Genomic DNA, 15,861 nt, shown 5'->3' on the forward strand with positions numbered 1-15,861 from the left:
CATAAATTGTTACAACTTGCTGTACCACTAGCATTTTTTTAAAATTTAGCATCAATATTTTCTATTCTTTTTAATTTAACATTTTTGAATATAGCATACATAAGTACTGCATTTACCTCATTTCTTTTCTTTTTTTTTTCTTAACTTGAGTATTTCTTATATACATTTCGAGTGTTATTCCCTTTCCCGGTTTCCGGGCAAACATCCCCCTCCTCCATCCCCTTCCTTATGGGTGTTCCCCTCCCCACCCTCCCCCCATTGCCGCCCTCCCCCCAACAGTCTAGTTCACTGGGGGTTCAGTCTTAGCAGGACCCAGGGCTTCCCCTTCCACTGGTGCTCTTACTAGGATATTCATTGCTACCTATGAGGTCAGAGTCCAGGGTCAGTCCATGTATAGTCTTTAGGTAGTGGCTTAGTGCCTGGAAGCTCTGATTGCTTGACATTGTTGTTCATATGGGGTCTCGAGCCCCTTCAAGCTCTTCCAGTTCTTTCTCTGATTCCTTCAACGGGGGTCCTATTCTCAATTCAGTGGTTTGCTGCTGGCATTCGCCTCTGTATTTGCTGTATTCTGGCTGTGTCTCTTGGGAGAGATCTACATCTGGCTCCTGTCGGCCTGCACTTCTTTGCTTCATCCATCTTGTCTAATTGGATGGCTGTATATGCATGGGCCACATGTGGGACAGGCTCTGAATGGGTGTTCCTTCTGTGTCTGTTTTAATCTTTGCCTCTCTATTCCCTGCCAAGGGTATTCTTGTTCCCCTTTTAAAGAAGGAGTGAAGCATTCACATTTTGATCATCCGTCTTGAGTTTCATTTGTTCTAGGTATCTAGGGTAATTCAAGCATTTGGGCTAATAGCCACTTATCAATGAGTGCATACCAAGTGTGTTTTTCTGTGATTGGGTTACCTCACTCAGGATGATATTTTCCAGTTCCGACCATTTGCCTACGAATTTCATAAAGTCATTGTTTTTGATAGCTGAGTAATATTCCATTGTGTAGATGTACCACATTTTCTGTATCCATTCCTCTGTTGAAGGGCATCTGGGTTCTTTCCAGCTTCTGGCTATTATAAATGAGGCTGATATGAACATAGTGGAGCACGTGTCTTTTTTATATGTTGGGGCATCTTTTGGGTATATGCCCAAGAGAGGTATAGCTGGATCCTCAGGCAGCTCAATGTCCAATTTTCTGAGGAACCTCCAGACTGATTTCCAGAATGGTTGTACCAGTCTGCAACCCCACCAACAATGAAGGAGTGTTCCTCTTTCTCTGCATCCCGCCAGCATTTGCTGTCACCTGAGTTTTTGATCTTAGCCATTCTCACTGGTGTGAGGTGAAATCTCAGGGTTGTTTTGATTTGCATTTCCCTTATGACTAAAGATGTTGAACATTTCTTTTAGGTGTTTCTCAGCCATTGGGCATTCCTCAGCTGTGAATTCTTTGTTTAGCTCTGAACCCCATTTTTTAATAGGGTTATTTGTCTCCCTGCGGTCTAACTTCTTGAGTTCTTTGTATATTTTGGATATAAGGCCTCTATCTGTTGTAGGATTCATTTACCTCATTTCTATCCTCCCTCCTCATCACTCCTTCTCTTCCATGACACGTGGATTTATGATCTCTTTATTATTATTGTTATGCAAACACACACACACACATTAAGCCAATTTAGTATTGGTCAAATATATATGTGCTTAAGGATAATGTTTTAAGATTAGATAACCTATCATTGTTCTCATCCCTGGAGAAGAGTGGATGCCCCTTTGCTCATATTCTTTAATTGCCTTTGGCGTCGTGAGATTTTTGCCCTATCCACATTGGCAGGATTTTTTTTTTGTTTTTCTTTTAATTTTGTTTTTCTTGGATACTTTATGTATCCAAGAAACATTTAATTTCAAATGTTATCTCCTTTCCCTGTCCCCCTTCCATCCTTCCTCCCCCTGCTTCTATGAAGATGCTCCCCTCCCTCCAACCCTCTCCCACCTCAACACCCTGGCATTCCCCTACATTGTGAAAATGAGCCTTCACAGGACCAAGGGCTTTTTCTACTATTGATGCTGGATAATGCCATCCTCTGCTACATGTGTGACTGGAACCATGGGTGCCTCCATGTGCACTCATTGGTTGGTGGTTTAGTCTCTGACAGCTCTGGTGAGGTCTTGTTGGTTGCTATTGTGATTCTTCCTATGGGGTTGCAAACTCCTTCAGCTCCTTCAGTCTTTTCTCTAACTAGGTCATTGGAATCCCCTTGTTCAATGCAATCAATAGTTAGATTCAAGTATCCTCATCTGTATCAGTAGAGCTCTCACACAGCATCTCAGGAGACATCGATATCTGGCTCCTGTCAGCAAGCACCTCTTAGCATCAGCAATAGTGACTGGGTTTGGTTGCAGCACATGGAATGGAACCCCAGGTGGGGCATTCCCTGGAAGGACTTTTTTATAGTTCCTGCTCCACTCTTTGACCCTGTATTTCCTCCTGGGAGTATTTTGTTCTCCCTGCTAAAAAGGAATGGAACATTTTGGTCTTGCTTCTTCTTGACCATTATATGATCTGTTCATTTTTTTCTTAGGTAATCTGAGCTGTTGGGCTAATATCCACTTATCACTGAGTGCATACCATTCATGTTGCTTTATGATAAGGTTACCTCACTCAGGATGTTATTTTCCAGTTCCATCCACTTGCCTAACAATTTCATGAAGGCATTGTTTTTCATAGCTGAGTAGTATCCCTTTGTGTCAATGTACCACATTTTCTGTATCCAATCCTCTATCTACGGACCTCTGGGTTGTTGGGCTTCTGGCTATTATAAATAAGGCTGCTATGAACTTAGTGGTGCATGTGTCCTTGTTATGTGTTGGAGCATCTTTTGGGTGTATGCTCAGGAGTGGTATAGTTGTGTCCTCAGGTAGTCCAATGTCCAATTTTCTGAGGAACCTCCAGACTGATTTCCAGAGTGGTTGTAACAGCTTGCAATCCCAACAACAATGGAGGAATGTTCCTTTACCCCATATTCTCCCCATTATCTGTTGCAAAAGCAATATACAGCAAACCAACATCAAACTAAATGGAGAGAAACTTGAAGAAATTCCACTAAAATTAGGGACTAGACATGGCTGCCCACTCTCTCCCTACCTATTCAATATAGTACTTGAATTCCTAGCCAGAGTAATTAGACAACAAAAAGAGGTCAAAGAAATACAAATTGGAAAGGAAGAAGTCAAAATATCACTATTTGCAGATGATATGATAGTATATTTATATGACCCCAAAAATTACACCAGAGAACTCCTACAGCTCGTAAACATCTTCAGCAAAGTGGCTGGATATAAAATTAAGTCAAACAAATCGGTAGCCTTCCTCTACTCAAAGGATAAACAGGCTGAGAAAAAATAAGGGAAATGACACCTTTACATAGTTACAAATAATATAAAATACCTTGGTGTGATTCTAACCCATCAAGTAAAAGATCTGTCTGACAAGAATTTCAAGTCTTTGACGATTGAAATTGAAGATTTCAGAAGATGGAAATATCTCCCATGCTCATGGATTGGCTGAATTATTATAGTATAAAGGGCCATCTATAATTAATCTACAGATTAAATGCAATCCCCATCAAAATTCCAACTTAATTCTTCATAGAGGCAAGATGTACAGACACTATGTCAAAGCAGGAGTCCCAGTCCTCTATCTTCTAAAATCTTTCTACCCCTTTTTATACAATATTTTCTGACCTTGAAGTGTTAAGGTTATGTTACATGTGTATCAGTTGGCAATGGGTCCTCCATGGTCACATGTGTTCTAGATTTTGACCAGCTGTGAGCTCTGAAATCATCTCCATCTGCTGCAAAAAGGAAGCTTCTTTGATGAAGGGTAAGAGCTAATTTTACTTGGTTGTAAGTAAATGATTTAGGATACAGTCAGGAAATATACTTTAGTGGGTTCTTTTCTCAGATCTGTAACTTTTTCTCTTGGCTAGGTTTTCAGTACCAGGCATGAATTCCTTCCATTAAGTGGGTCTTAAGTACAACTAGACAGCAGTTGGTTACCTCTAAGATGAAAGTGTCACCATTGAACCACTTGGGCTACCTTGGGTTTTCCTGATCAACTACTTGGAGTTTCTGTGAAGCCTGAATGCACCTACCTGGTAATGTATTACTGCTCTAATCCTCTTCATAGTTTATTTAGCATTTTATTCATTTAGCATTAATTACATAAAGGGAGAAGGAGCCAAGTATGATGTCTGGGTTTATGTTCTTAAACCACACCATCACATCATCTTTAGGCTTGTGGAATAGCAGTACTTGACCACAGCTATTAAGCCTCACTTCCTTTTATTCTGAGTGGAGTAATAGCTAATAATTAACTTCCCCCATTGATTATGCCATATGTTCACATTAAGTACCACCCACTTAGCTCCGGGAGCCTTTAAATTCAGTACCTAAACAGTTTTTCTTTGTCTCATCATCCTTTACAGCCCTTTTCAGTATTTAAATATTTATTCTAACTATGGAGTGCTTCCATGACAGATAAGAATAATGCTCGTGTTAGTTAGAACATAACGTGTTCCTTGTTAGTGTGCCAAGAGCATCCAAGTGTCCAGAGTGATCTTTTCAATTAGGGCTGGACATGGTCTAATGAAGACTGTTGGCTTTGCATGTCTTTCCTGAGGCAAGAAAGATCAAAGCTATAGCAACAATTGGGCTTAAGGTCTCCGGCTCTGCTTCTGTAATTGTATTAAGGCCCAAACAATACTGGTGATTAAGTAATACTAAGTATTATGTATAATGGTATATCATATTATATTAGCTATTATACCTTAAACATTATTCATTGCAGGCTATGAATTATAAGTTATTATATATAATAATATATATTGAACCCAAAGTAAGATGCCCAAAATAGATGAGAACCCAATGAGCAGGTGTTTTTTACTAGAGGCTTCCAACTATATAAGACCAAGCAGACTAGGAACAGGATGAAATGTAGCACAGAAGAAGAATACAAGGAACTAAGACAACAGGGATGTAGAGCTTGAGTCTGGGTAGAAGCCATGATAGAATTTCTCCATACCTACTGGGTCTGTTATTTTTGGTTTACCATAATTTAATCTTCAAGTCATAGTGCTACATGAAGAAACATAGATAGGTGATGTAAAAAACTATGAGGGAGTCCAAATACTCATAAATTTTCATATGGAAATATATTTTAATATAAAATGTATTTTGATATAAAATATATTTTAATATTTCTTTTTATTTATAATTTTTATTACTTAGCATTATTCAGTCTTTGTAGGACTAATTTATAAGTTAAATTTTTATATTTATAACAGGATTGGTGGAGAGGTGACACAGAAATAATGCAAGAATGCAGGCCTCTCCTGTACAATCTCAAGAAGAAGAAGAAGCCATTTTCTCCATGAAAATGAGGCTATGCATAGGTCCTATGGTGTAGGGAGTTTTTTGAGGGGAGGGCAGTTTATTTTCTTTCCTCTTTTCTCTATTCTTCTTTTATATATTATATCCTGTGATGGTATGTATATGCTTGGCCCAGGGAGTGGCACTATTAGGAGCCTTGTTGGAGTAGGTGTGTCACTCTGGGCATGAGCTTTAATACCTCATTATACCTTCCTGAAAGCCAGTCTTCTAGCAGCTTTTAAATGAAGATGTAGAACTCTGAGTTCCACATGCACGAGGCCTGCCTGGATGCTGCCATGTCCTCACCTTGATGATAATGGACTGAACCTCTGAACCTGTAAGCCAGCCCCAATTAAATGTCCTTATAAGAGGACATATGCTTTGCTCATAGTGTCTGTTCACAGCAGTAAAACTGTAAGACACATCCCATCCACAATTTCCTTCCTTCCTCTTCTTCCAATCTCCCTCCACACACCTCCTCTCTCCCCAAAATCCACTCTTCCTCCATTTCTCTTCAGAAAAGGGCAGGCCTCCCAGTAATATCAACCAAACATGGCAAATCAAGTTATAGTAAGACTAGGCATATCCCCACATATTAAGGCTGGACAAAGGCTGGAGAGATGTCTAAGTGGTTAGGAGCACTGACTGCTCTTCCAGAGGTCCTGAGTTCAATTCCCAGCAACCACATGGTGGCTCACAACCTTCTGTAATGGGATCTGATGCCCTCTTCTGGTGTCTGAGAACATGGACAATGTACGCTCATACATTACCCCCCCCCAATTTAAAAAAAAGGGGGGGCTGGACAAGGCATCCAGTAGAAGGAAAATGGTCTCAAAAGCAGGCAAAAGAGTCAGAGACAGCCGTTGATCCCCCTATTAGTAGTCTCACAATAATACCAAGCTACACAACCATAATATAGGCTATACAGCTTCTCTGATTGTCAATTCAGTCTCTGTGATCCCTGTGAGCCCTGGTTAGTTGGGTGTGTGTGTGTGTGTGTGTGTGTGTGTGTGTGTGTGTGTGTGTGTGTGTGTGTGTGATCCTTTGTGTCTCTAGCTCCTATAATTCTTTTTCTTACTATTCCACAGGATTCCTCTGAGCTCCACTTATTGTCTCTGAGTCTCTGCATGTGCTCCCATTAGTTGCTGGATGACTTTGATTAAGATTATGCTAAGATATGGTCTACAAAAATATCAGAATATCAGTAGGAATAATTTCATTGGCTATTTTTTTCCAGTCATGTTTTGGTTCTATTCTAGGTCTCTGGGCTATCCAGACTCTGGTTCCTAGCCATCCAGCCAATATCAGGAGTGAGCTCCCTCTCATAACATGGTTCCCAAGATGGGCCAGTCATTGGTTGACCACTCCCACAAGTTCTGCACAACCTTTATCCCAGCACATCTTGCAGGCAGAATGAATTGTAGGTTGAAGATTTCTCGGCTGTAAATGGAGTACCTATATCACCCTCTCTAAGGCTTGGGAAACAGCATCTTGAGGGAAGTTAGAGAGATATGAAAACTGGAAGGAGAGAAGTATAATAGAATGCTGTCTTAACAAGGCCGCGGTACTCACAATCTTGGCAGCTATGGTCACCTGAACAACACATGCACCAGACAGAAACCATTCACATTCTTCCTAGGAGGGCAAAGGGGGTCATAAGGCCCCATCCATCCCTCAGGATCTGTAGCCAATTAATAGTTTGGAGAGATATTTTTCTTTAGTGATGTAGCCAAGGCAGAGAGCCCATATTCCTGTAAACAATCTTTCACGTATCCTCATGTGTACAACTGTAGTTTAACTCACTAATCACAAAGAAGAGGAGGACAAGGAGAAGAAAGAGGAGGAGGAGAGGAGGAAGAAATGATTGGGATGAGAAAGTAAATCAGAAAGAGTCAAACTGAGACAAGAGAAAGTAATGAGTGTTGAATAAAATCAAATACTTTCAGTCCATGTATAAAACTGCCACAATAAAATCCCTTATTATACATAATATATTCAAAAATTACTACTAAAAACTGACTTCCCTCAAAAATTTATTTGTATCATATGCTGTTATTTGGGAAAATTTTGACATATATTGTAAATAGTACACTTTTTATAATTTTAGATCTTAAACTTTGTGGAACTATTTCTCATGATGAAATATACTTTCTTGTTTTTATGTATATTTTAAAAAGTGAAATAAAATAACCTTATAAAAATATATCAAAATACTCAGAGTCGAGTCGCTCTTACAGTGAGACAGTGGCCATTCAACTTTGGCATCCTTTGAAAATACAGCCATTCTTTGCCTGACCCCTAGTGTTCACAGCAAGTAAGTACGTAGGAAGGAATGGATTGTTTCCCATTCAGCTTCCACGGTAGTTTTCAAAGTCAGGAAGCGCCCCCGATCTCATGGACCAAGATCCTTTCTCGCTTCACTGATGTAAAGTGATGTCCACGTGTGTTGAACGGTAAGCTTTTCTTTTCAGATGCTTTCACAACCATTCCCTGGGCTGCATCCACCCTCATCACCAGGAAAACCAGCCACACTCGCTGTAACTACACGATGGAGTGAATAAAGACAGATTTTCTCCCTGTTCTGGGGCTGTAAAAACAGACTGATTATGGTTTTGATTTTTCAAGACAGGGTTTCTCTTTGTAGCCCTGGCTGTCCTAGAACTAGCTCTTGTAGACCAGGCTGACCTCGAGATCTGAGGTCTGCCTTACTCTGTCTGGAGACGTGGGATTAAACTCGTTCACCAGCATGTCCTGGCTCTAGTCAGCTTTTTATAACATGACAAAACACTCAATATGATAAGCTTTAAGAGAAGAAAGATTTGTTTCTGGCTTGCAGTTTGAGCGATTTAAGTCCGTTACCACTGCTCTTTGGAGGTCTGTGATGGGACAGCACCCCATGGCAGGACTCTAAAGGCAGAAAAAGATAGCAAAGAGAAACAGGAAGTGGCGAGGGTCCTAATAGTCCCTCAGGATCCACTGCTGATGCCTAACTTCCTTCCGTTAGGTTTCCTGCAAATACCACCCTTCCTCAATAAGCCAGCCCTTCATCACTTGACCTTTGGAGAACACTCCAGACTCAAACTAAAGCAAAGTTACTCAAGCCAAGGGCAAGCCCAGGGCAGACAGGCACAGAGTTCCATGGCTTCCCCAAATTCTAGAGTTCACTTTTCCACTTCCCTTAAAGTGAACTCAGTTATTGTTGGCTCCTAGCACAGGTGCACGGCTGCTCACGATTCAGTGATGCTCATCTCACCATTTTCTCTGTGGACAATCCTTCGTAGTCAGAAGCCCTCTGAGAGGGAATGGAACCTCACACCAGGGGAAATTAGCAAATGTTGGGATTCATGTTCCACTAGAGCAAAAAAAAAAAAAAAAAAAAAAAAGACAGGAAAAGAAAGGGGATCCACTGCTTTTGCCTGCTTGTTTATTCGAGAATTCTTGTTGGTTCGTCCCAGTGAGATAAGCAGCATCACTTCATTTGAGTCCCTTGCTTCTTTCCTCATCCTGCTACCTGCAGTGGCATGATGACAAGTCCCTCTTTCTGCCAAATGGTTATTTTTGTTAATTTTATCTAACAATCTTATCTGGTACAGATATTTTATTGTTTCACTTCATTCCCCCAAATTTAATTCTTTGACTTATTACTCCAATCACTAGATACTAAACTCAGTCGGATCAGTCAGTGTTTGCTTAGTTTTACATCTTCAAATAACCTAATTGTTATTTCTGAACTAATAAGAGCACCTTTGATAACTAATTCCTCTAAACCTATACCACGGAGTTGCCCTTCTGATAGTCTAAGATACTTTAGATCAGCTGTAACCTACCAGAGTGATTATATAATCAGGTATCTAAAGAGCTAATTAGTCTCAATCTGTTCATTGAAAATATTGATCAAGCAAGGAGGTGTTTGTTGTTAGTCTCTGTTCTCTTGTGCTTTTGTGTAATTGTCTTTATTAACATCTGTTTTGCATTATAGCTTCTTGGTATTCCTCTTAGAGTTGCATGCCGGATAAGACCCTATTGCTAAAGATACCACACTCCTTGATGGCAAGATACAGAGAAAACTAGCTGGAACGGAGTGGGAATCTTTCTTCATGGTGCCAAAAAGTGCTATGCAGACTGAGGAAGAAGAAAGGCGACAAGTATTTTACTGAGCTTTGAACCCTGTAACTATAGTAGCAAACTTCTGCCGGGCAAACTGAAAAGAACTAACAGAAAATTAAATCAGTAAAAGAAAATGACATTTTGCTAACATTATAGGACATTATCCCTCTGTTACTATTGTTTACTTTGCATTTTTAGATAAATATAAAGTTATGTTATGGTCAGAGAAACCAGATGTGCCCACTGGTGCAATTGCACAACACTTACAGGGGTAACCAACTGTACTCCAACTGTATTTTAAGCTTGCTCCTCTGGAGGAAATCCATGCCTAGCATGGGAAACCCAGTTAAATATCCAAGGATAGGATGTCTTAGGTCCTAGGGGAAAACATAGTTAGTATTGTTGCTCAATTGACATGCCACCAAACTGTCTTTTAAAAAGTTATTGTATATCCATAGAAAATAACTCTCCATCCTAATCAGAGAAACTTCTCTCTCCAATGAGCAGTAAGGAATACAGAACTCATACTTGTTCAAAATACTGAGAATAAAGGGCAGTTGAATGCTCAGCCATAAACAGAGTATTTATATCGCTCCCTCTAAGGTTCAGTGAATATGTCAGAAGAGAAGGCAGAGGGGCCATAAGAAGCAGAAGACGAGGAAATTATATCATCTGAGCTGACGTAGCCACTCCTATCATGGTCCTGCAGCAGGTGGTGCTGCCTGTGATGGTCCAGGACATTCAGTCCCGAAGAATAATTTGCTATTGATGGATTCTTTAGAAGACACAGTAATTTGTCTTCAGTTGTTTCACTGAGTAAAATGGACAGGTCCAAATACCCGTAGCTCTAGATAAACTCAGTGGGCCAAAATCATAGCCAAATAACACGGACATGGCAAACGGATTCATTGATGTGGGTGCTGACCCGGGTAGAAGGAAAAGAGTGGAGAGAGAAAGTAATAGAATGTTTTTTACATATGTATGAAATTTAAAAAAACATTTAATAAAGGTTATCTGTTCTGAAAGATAAAACAGTTGTAGTAAAACTCTTCTGATGCCTTGTAGAAATATATACACTTAAGTTTGTTAACTTACAAGTCTGATTGTATTTCTTGAATCACGGGCTGTAGTGGATTCAAATACTTCTGTGCTTGTGGCAACAGCTAAGGGGCGTTTCCTGAGTCCAGCCCATTCTCCATATCCACCATCCAGACCCCACATCAACTCAATGAGCTCCTGCAGTAGTGTTCTAGAAAAACTCTCACCATTTGCTAATTCTCTTAACAATGGAAAAGAATCTTAATTTCTGCTAAATTTACATACATCCTTGTTAAGCATAGATAGCTAGCTTTATTGAACTCTGAAATCTTCAGAGTACATTCTGTAATTTTAAGTATTAGGCCCTCTCTTACAAAGAGGTGTCTGAATAAATAAACATTCCATAGCATTTTAATGCCTTCTCCTGCATCCCAAACGTTCTAAAGCCAGAAGCCGAGACATAAAAAGGGAATGTGCTCTATCCACCACTCTAAGTGAAAGTTCATAAATTGCATGCCTTGCTTCCCAGAGGCTCTGGGATCTGCTTTTAGGAATTCTAGTTCTTTACTGATCTTGCTCGGCATTTAGGGCAGTTTGAAAAGTTAAGAACATTTACTTTTCCCATGAATGTGCAGTTTAGATGAGGCTTTGTGGGAATACCATCAGCTTACGGAACCCAAAGAACAATTGTGGAAATCACTTGAAGTCTTACTTATTCATGTATAGAATCCTGACTGTGAAGACTCGAGCCAGGACCATGATGAAAAAAAGAATCTCTGTTGTCTCTGAACAAGCTCCCTACTACATGGTAAAATCTTGAGAAACTGAACAGACATCAGTCAGATAGGGCCAAACCGCATGTGGTAGGCTTCATGCATCTCAGCAGAGCTATGAATAAAATTTAGATTATGTCACTTTGCAATTTCAGAAGATCAGACACTGCTGCTGCATGACTTCATTTGAAAAGATGTAAATTAATACTTCATCCTGATAGGGACTTTTAGTTAGGCACCAGTGGAACGTCTGTTATCTTTAGCAGTGGGGTCTTACCATCAGTTTATAGAAAGAAATCAATAGCCTTGGAAACCTCAAGAAATGTTTGGGATTTCCATGGGGGCCTCTTCGGTTAATGACTCAACTAGATACAATCCATTCCTGGAACTAGAGGCTTCACTTTGTGGCAAAAGATGTCTAGTTGTGGCACTGTCTTCCCCATTGTTTGTTGACTCCATTAAAATTCCTTTCATGTATGTTGATACAGTAGAAAGTTTCTACAGTGGTAGGTTTCTATATAGCCCCTCAAATGGCCATAGTATTAGTTGTCCTTCCCCATATTTTTTTCTTTCCCCTGTCTCATTCATCCCCTCTCCATTTAATCTTCCTATTTCAGTCTCCTTCATTTCTCCATACGTGTATACTCTAGTTTGCCTTCCTTAGAAGTTCTTCTCCTTCCCACAAGTTCCTTGCTCAATACCTAACCTCTCTTGCTATATAAATTATAGCGTGTATATCAAAGGCATAAGCACTAGCAGCCACACACAAGAGAAAAGTTAGTTCATTCAAGATCGTTTTTTTCTATTTCCATCCATTTACCTGCAAATTTTGAGATTTCATCTGTTAATTTGTTCATTATGTAAATGTATCACATTTTCCTGAGCCATTCATTGGCTGATGATCATCTAAGATTTTTCTAGTCTCCAGCTATTATTAATAGAGCAACAGTGAATATGGATAAGCAAGTGTCTCTGTAGTAGGATGCAGAGTCCTTTGGGTATATGCCAAGAATGGTATAGCTGTATCTTGAGGTAGATCTATTTCCAATTTCCTGAGAAACCACCACACTGATTTCCACAGCAGCTGTTCAAGTTTGCACTTTTACCAGCACTAGATGAGTGTTCCTTTTATTCCACATCCTTGACAGCATGAGCTGTCACTTGTTTTTTGTTTTGTTTATTTTGTTTTTTCGTCTTAGCCATTCTGATTGCTCTAAGATGAAATCTGAAAGAAGTTTGATTTGCGTTTCCTTAATGACCAAGGATGCTGAATATTTCTTTAAAATTTTCCTCAGCCACTTTCCTTTTAAATCATAATTATTTACTTCAGGATTCTTACTCTCTTTTCTGGAATAACCCTAACTGATCCTTATGTTTGAAATCTGAGAGGTGTTTAAATTCTTGGTTCCATGTTGTTACTAGTGTTGTTAAGGTCAAAGTATCTGCCCTGACAGCATAAACAAGAGCTAGGAGTCAGCCGTCGATTCTCAGGAGGCCAATTGAGTGGAGAACCAGAAGGGAAAACAAAGAAAGGAGATTTATTCAATGTAGCCACAGTGACAAGAGAAACAAATAAAAATGTCCATTGACCCCACCCTCCATACCCCAAGCTCATCTTCTGTCATGAAATTCAGGTTTAAGTAGAGGGCAAGCAGTGTGCTAGGAAAGGTGTGGCCTTACCCATCAATGGTGCTCCACTGTCTCAGCTCTTCTGTCCCAAAAGGTGGTCTGGCAAATTGTCAGAACAGTGTAAAATCTATTCCTGAAAGACAAACTTGTCCTCTGCTGCTACTGGCTTCAGACCTCTCCTCCCAGCATGAGGCTCTAATTTCTTAGGAACCATTGTTTCAATAGCCTGCTAGACGGAGCATAGACGTCTCATAAGAGTGCCTTCATTGATAGCAGGAGAGTTACAAATTAATGCAGATTTCATTTTATGTTTAGAAATACTATGAAGCATTGGATAGGATATCTTATTCTAGAATATTTTCCCCTTTCTAGCAATCTTAATTTCTAGTACTTTAATTTAAAGTTAAAGATCCAAGGTTCATTTATACTGAAAATAAAGATTGCAACTCGATGCAAAGCTGTTTTATTTCTAGTTGAGTTTCACCAACTGAGTGCACTCCTTCAGAGACTCATGTCTTTCAGAGGAAGGTGACAGCACACATCTGACTTCCCAGTATTTATGCCCTCAATGCTCTTCTATTCCCCTTACAGTCAAAATTATATTTTTATAAATTCTTCCTCAGTTTTAGCTTGTCGTTCTTGGCCCTTTCTATGGTATTCACTCTGCCTAGATGTTGTGATACCATAAGTAAATACTTTTCATACTTCTCTGCTGTTTCAGGAGTTACTCCGAGTGAGTTGTTTCAGAGTACAAATTCTCCCATCACTACCTTTTATCTGACTTATTTGGGGGCAGGATACTGAAGCATCAAGCCGAGCCCTCACATATGCCAGAGAAGTAGTCTCCACTGATTATACTGCCCCAATCCTCTCTCTACATTTAATTTTGAGAGAAGATGTCACTAAGCTGTGCAGAAGGGTCCTTAACTTGCTACACAGACCAAATTGTCAAAGCCTTAAAGCTGAGATTACAGGTGTTATGACCAGGCTCAGTCCATCTCTCTTTTGACTATATAATGACACAGTATAAAATCTTGATCATTGATCTTTAATCATTTTATATTTTAAAGCCCTTCTGAGACAAAGAGAACTTTAGTTTTACTGTGTAAAAATAGTTCAAAGGTTTGTAGAGGAGGCTCAGTAGTTAAGGACACTTTTTGCTCTTCCAGAGAATCCAAGTTCAGCCTCCAGCTCTCACCTGGGGCAGCTCACAAGCTGCTGTACCTCCAGCTGCAGGAGATTCTATGTCGTCTTCTGTTCTCCACCAACACTTGCACTCAAGTATGCACACAGAAACGAATACATATAAAACAGAATTTAAGAATAAAATAGGTGTATTAAAATATCAACTCTGGTAGAACTATTTCCAACTTTCTGAGAAACTGCCAAATTTATTTCCAGAGTAGTTATACAAGTTTGCAATCCCACCAGCAACAGAGGAGTGTTCCTCTTTCCCTACATCCTCTCCAACATGTGCTGTTACTTGAGGTTTTGATCTTAGCCATTCTGAGTAATGTCAGGTAGAATATCAAGGTCATTTTGATTTGTATTTCCCTGATGACTAAGGATTTTGAACTTTTCTTTAAGTGCTTCCTCTGTTGAAAATTCTCTGTTTAGCTCTGCACCCCACTTTTTAGTTGGGTTATTTGGTTTGTTGGAATTTAATTTCTTGAGTTCCATATTGGATATTAGCCCTCTGTCAGATAGAGGGTTAGTAAAGATCTTTTCCCAATCCATAGACTGCTGTTTTGTCCTGTTAACAATGTCCTTTGCCTTACAGAAGCTTTTCAGTTTCATGAGGTCTCATTTATCAATTGTTGATCTTAGGGCCTAAGCCTTTGGTGTTCTGTTCAGAAAGTTGTCTCCCATACTAATGTGGTCAAGGCTCTTTCTCACTTTCTATTCTATTAGGTTTATTGTATCTGACTTTATGCTAAGGTTCTTAATTCACATGGACTTGAGTTTTGTATAAGGTGATAAATATGGATCTAAATGCATTCTTCTACATGCAGACATCCAATTAGACCAACACCACTTGTTGAAGGTGCTTTATTTTTTCCATTGTATGGTTTTGACTTGAAAACCCAGCTATACCATTCATGGTTGTATAGCCAGAAGATGTCCCACCATACCCCAAGGACACATGCTCCATTGTGTTCACAGCAGCTTCATTCATAATAGCCAGAAACTAGAAATAACCCAGATGTGCCTGATACAGAAAATTCATTTATACAACAGAATACTATTTAGCTATTAAAAATGAGGACATCATGAGTTTTGCAGGCAAATGGATGGAACTAGAAAATATTCTGAGTGAGGAAACCCAGACTCAAAGGGCATGCATGGTATGTACTCATTTATAAGTGGAATTAGCCATAAAGCACAGAATATCCATGATACACCCCACAGACCCAAAGAAGTTAAATGAGAAGGAAGGCCCAAGCAAGGATGTTTGAATCACGCTTAGAAGGGTAAACAAAATAGTCATATGAGGCAGATGGAAGAAGGGAAAGGAGGAAGAGAGAAAGATGGGCAATGAGGAGGCAGGATCAGGTTGGGGAGAGACAGGAGAGAGTAGGCCAGGAGAAAAAATGGAAATCTAAGGCTGCAGGGGGGGTGGGGGTGGGGGGGAGGTTGGGGGAGGAGAGAATCTCTAGGAAGTTCCAGAAACCTGGGATAGGGGAGGCTTCCAGCAATCAATGCAGGTGACCTTAGCCAAGATGCTTAACAGTAGGGACATGGAACATGTAAAGGCCACCTCCTATAGCCAAACAGGACCCCCAGTGGAAGGATAGAGACACAAACCTACCCACTAAACTTTCGACCTAAAATGTGTCTGGTTTAAAAGAAATGGAGGGATAGAACAGAGACTGAAGGAATAACCAATATCAGGCCC

The sequence above is a fragment of the Rattus rattus genome, chromosome 2 (genome assembly GCF_011064425.1).
Source record: "Rattus rattus isolate New Zealand chromosome 2, Rrattus_CSIRO_v1, whole genome shotgun sequence".
Classification (NCBI taxonomy): Eukaryota; Metazoa; Chordata; class Mammalia; order Rodentia; family Muridae; genus Rattus; species Rattus rattus.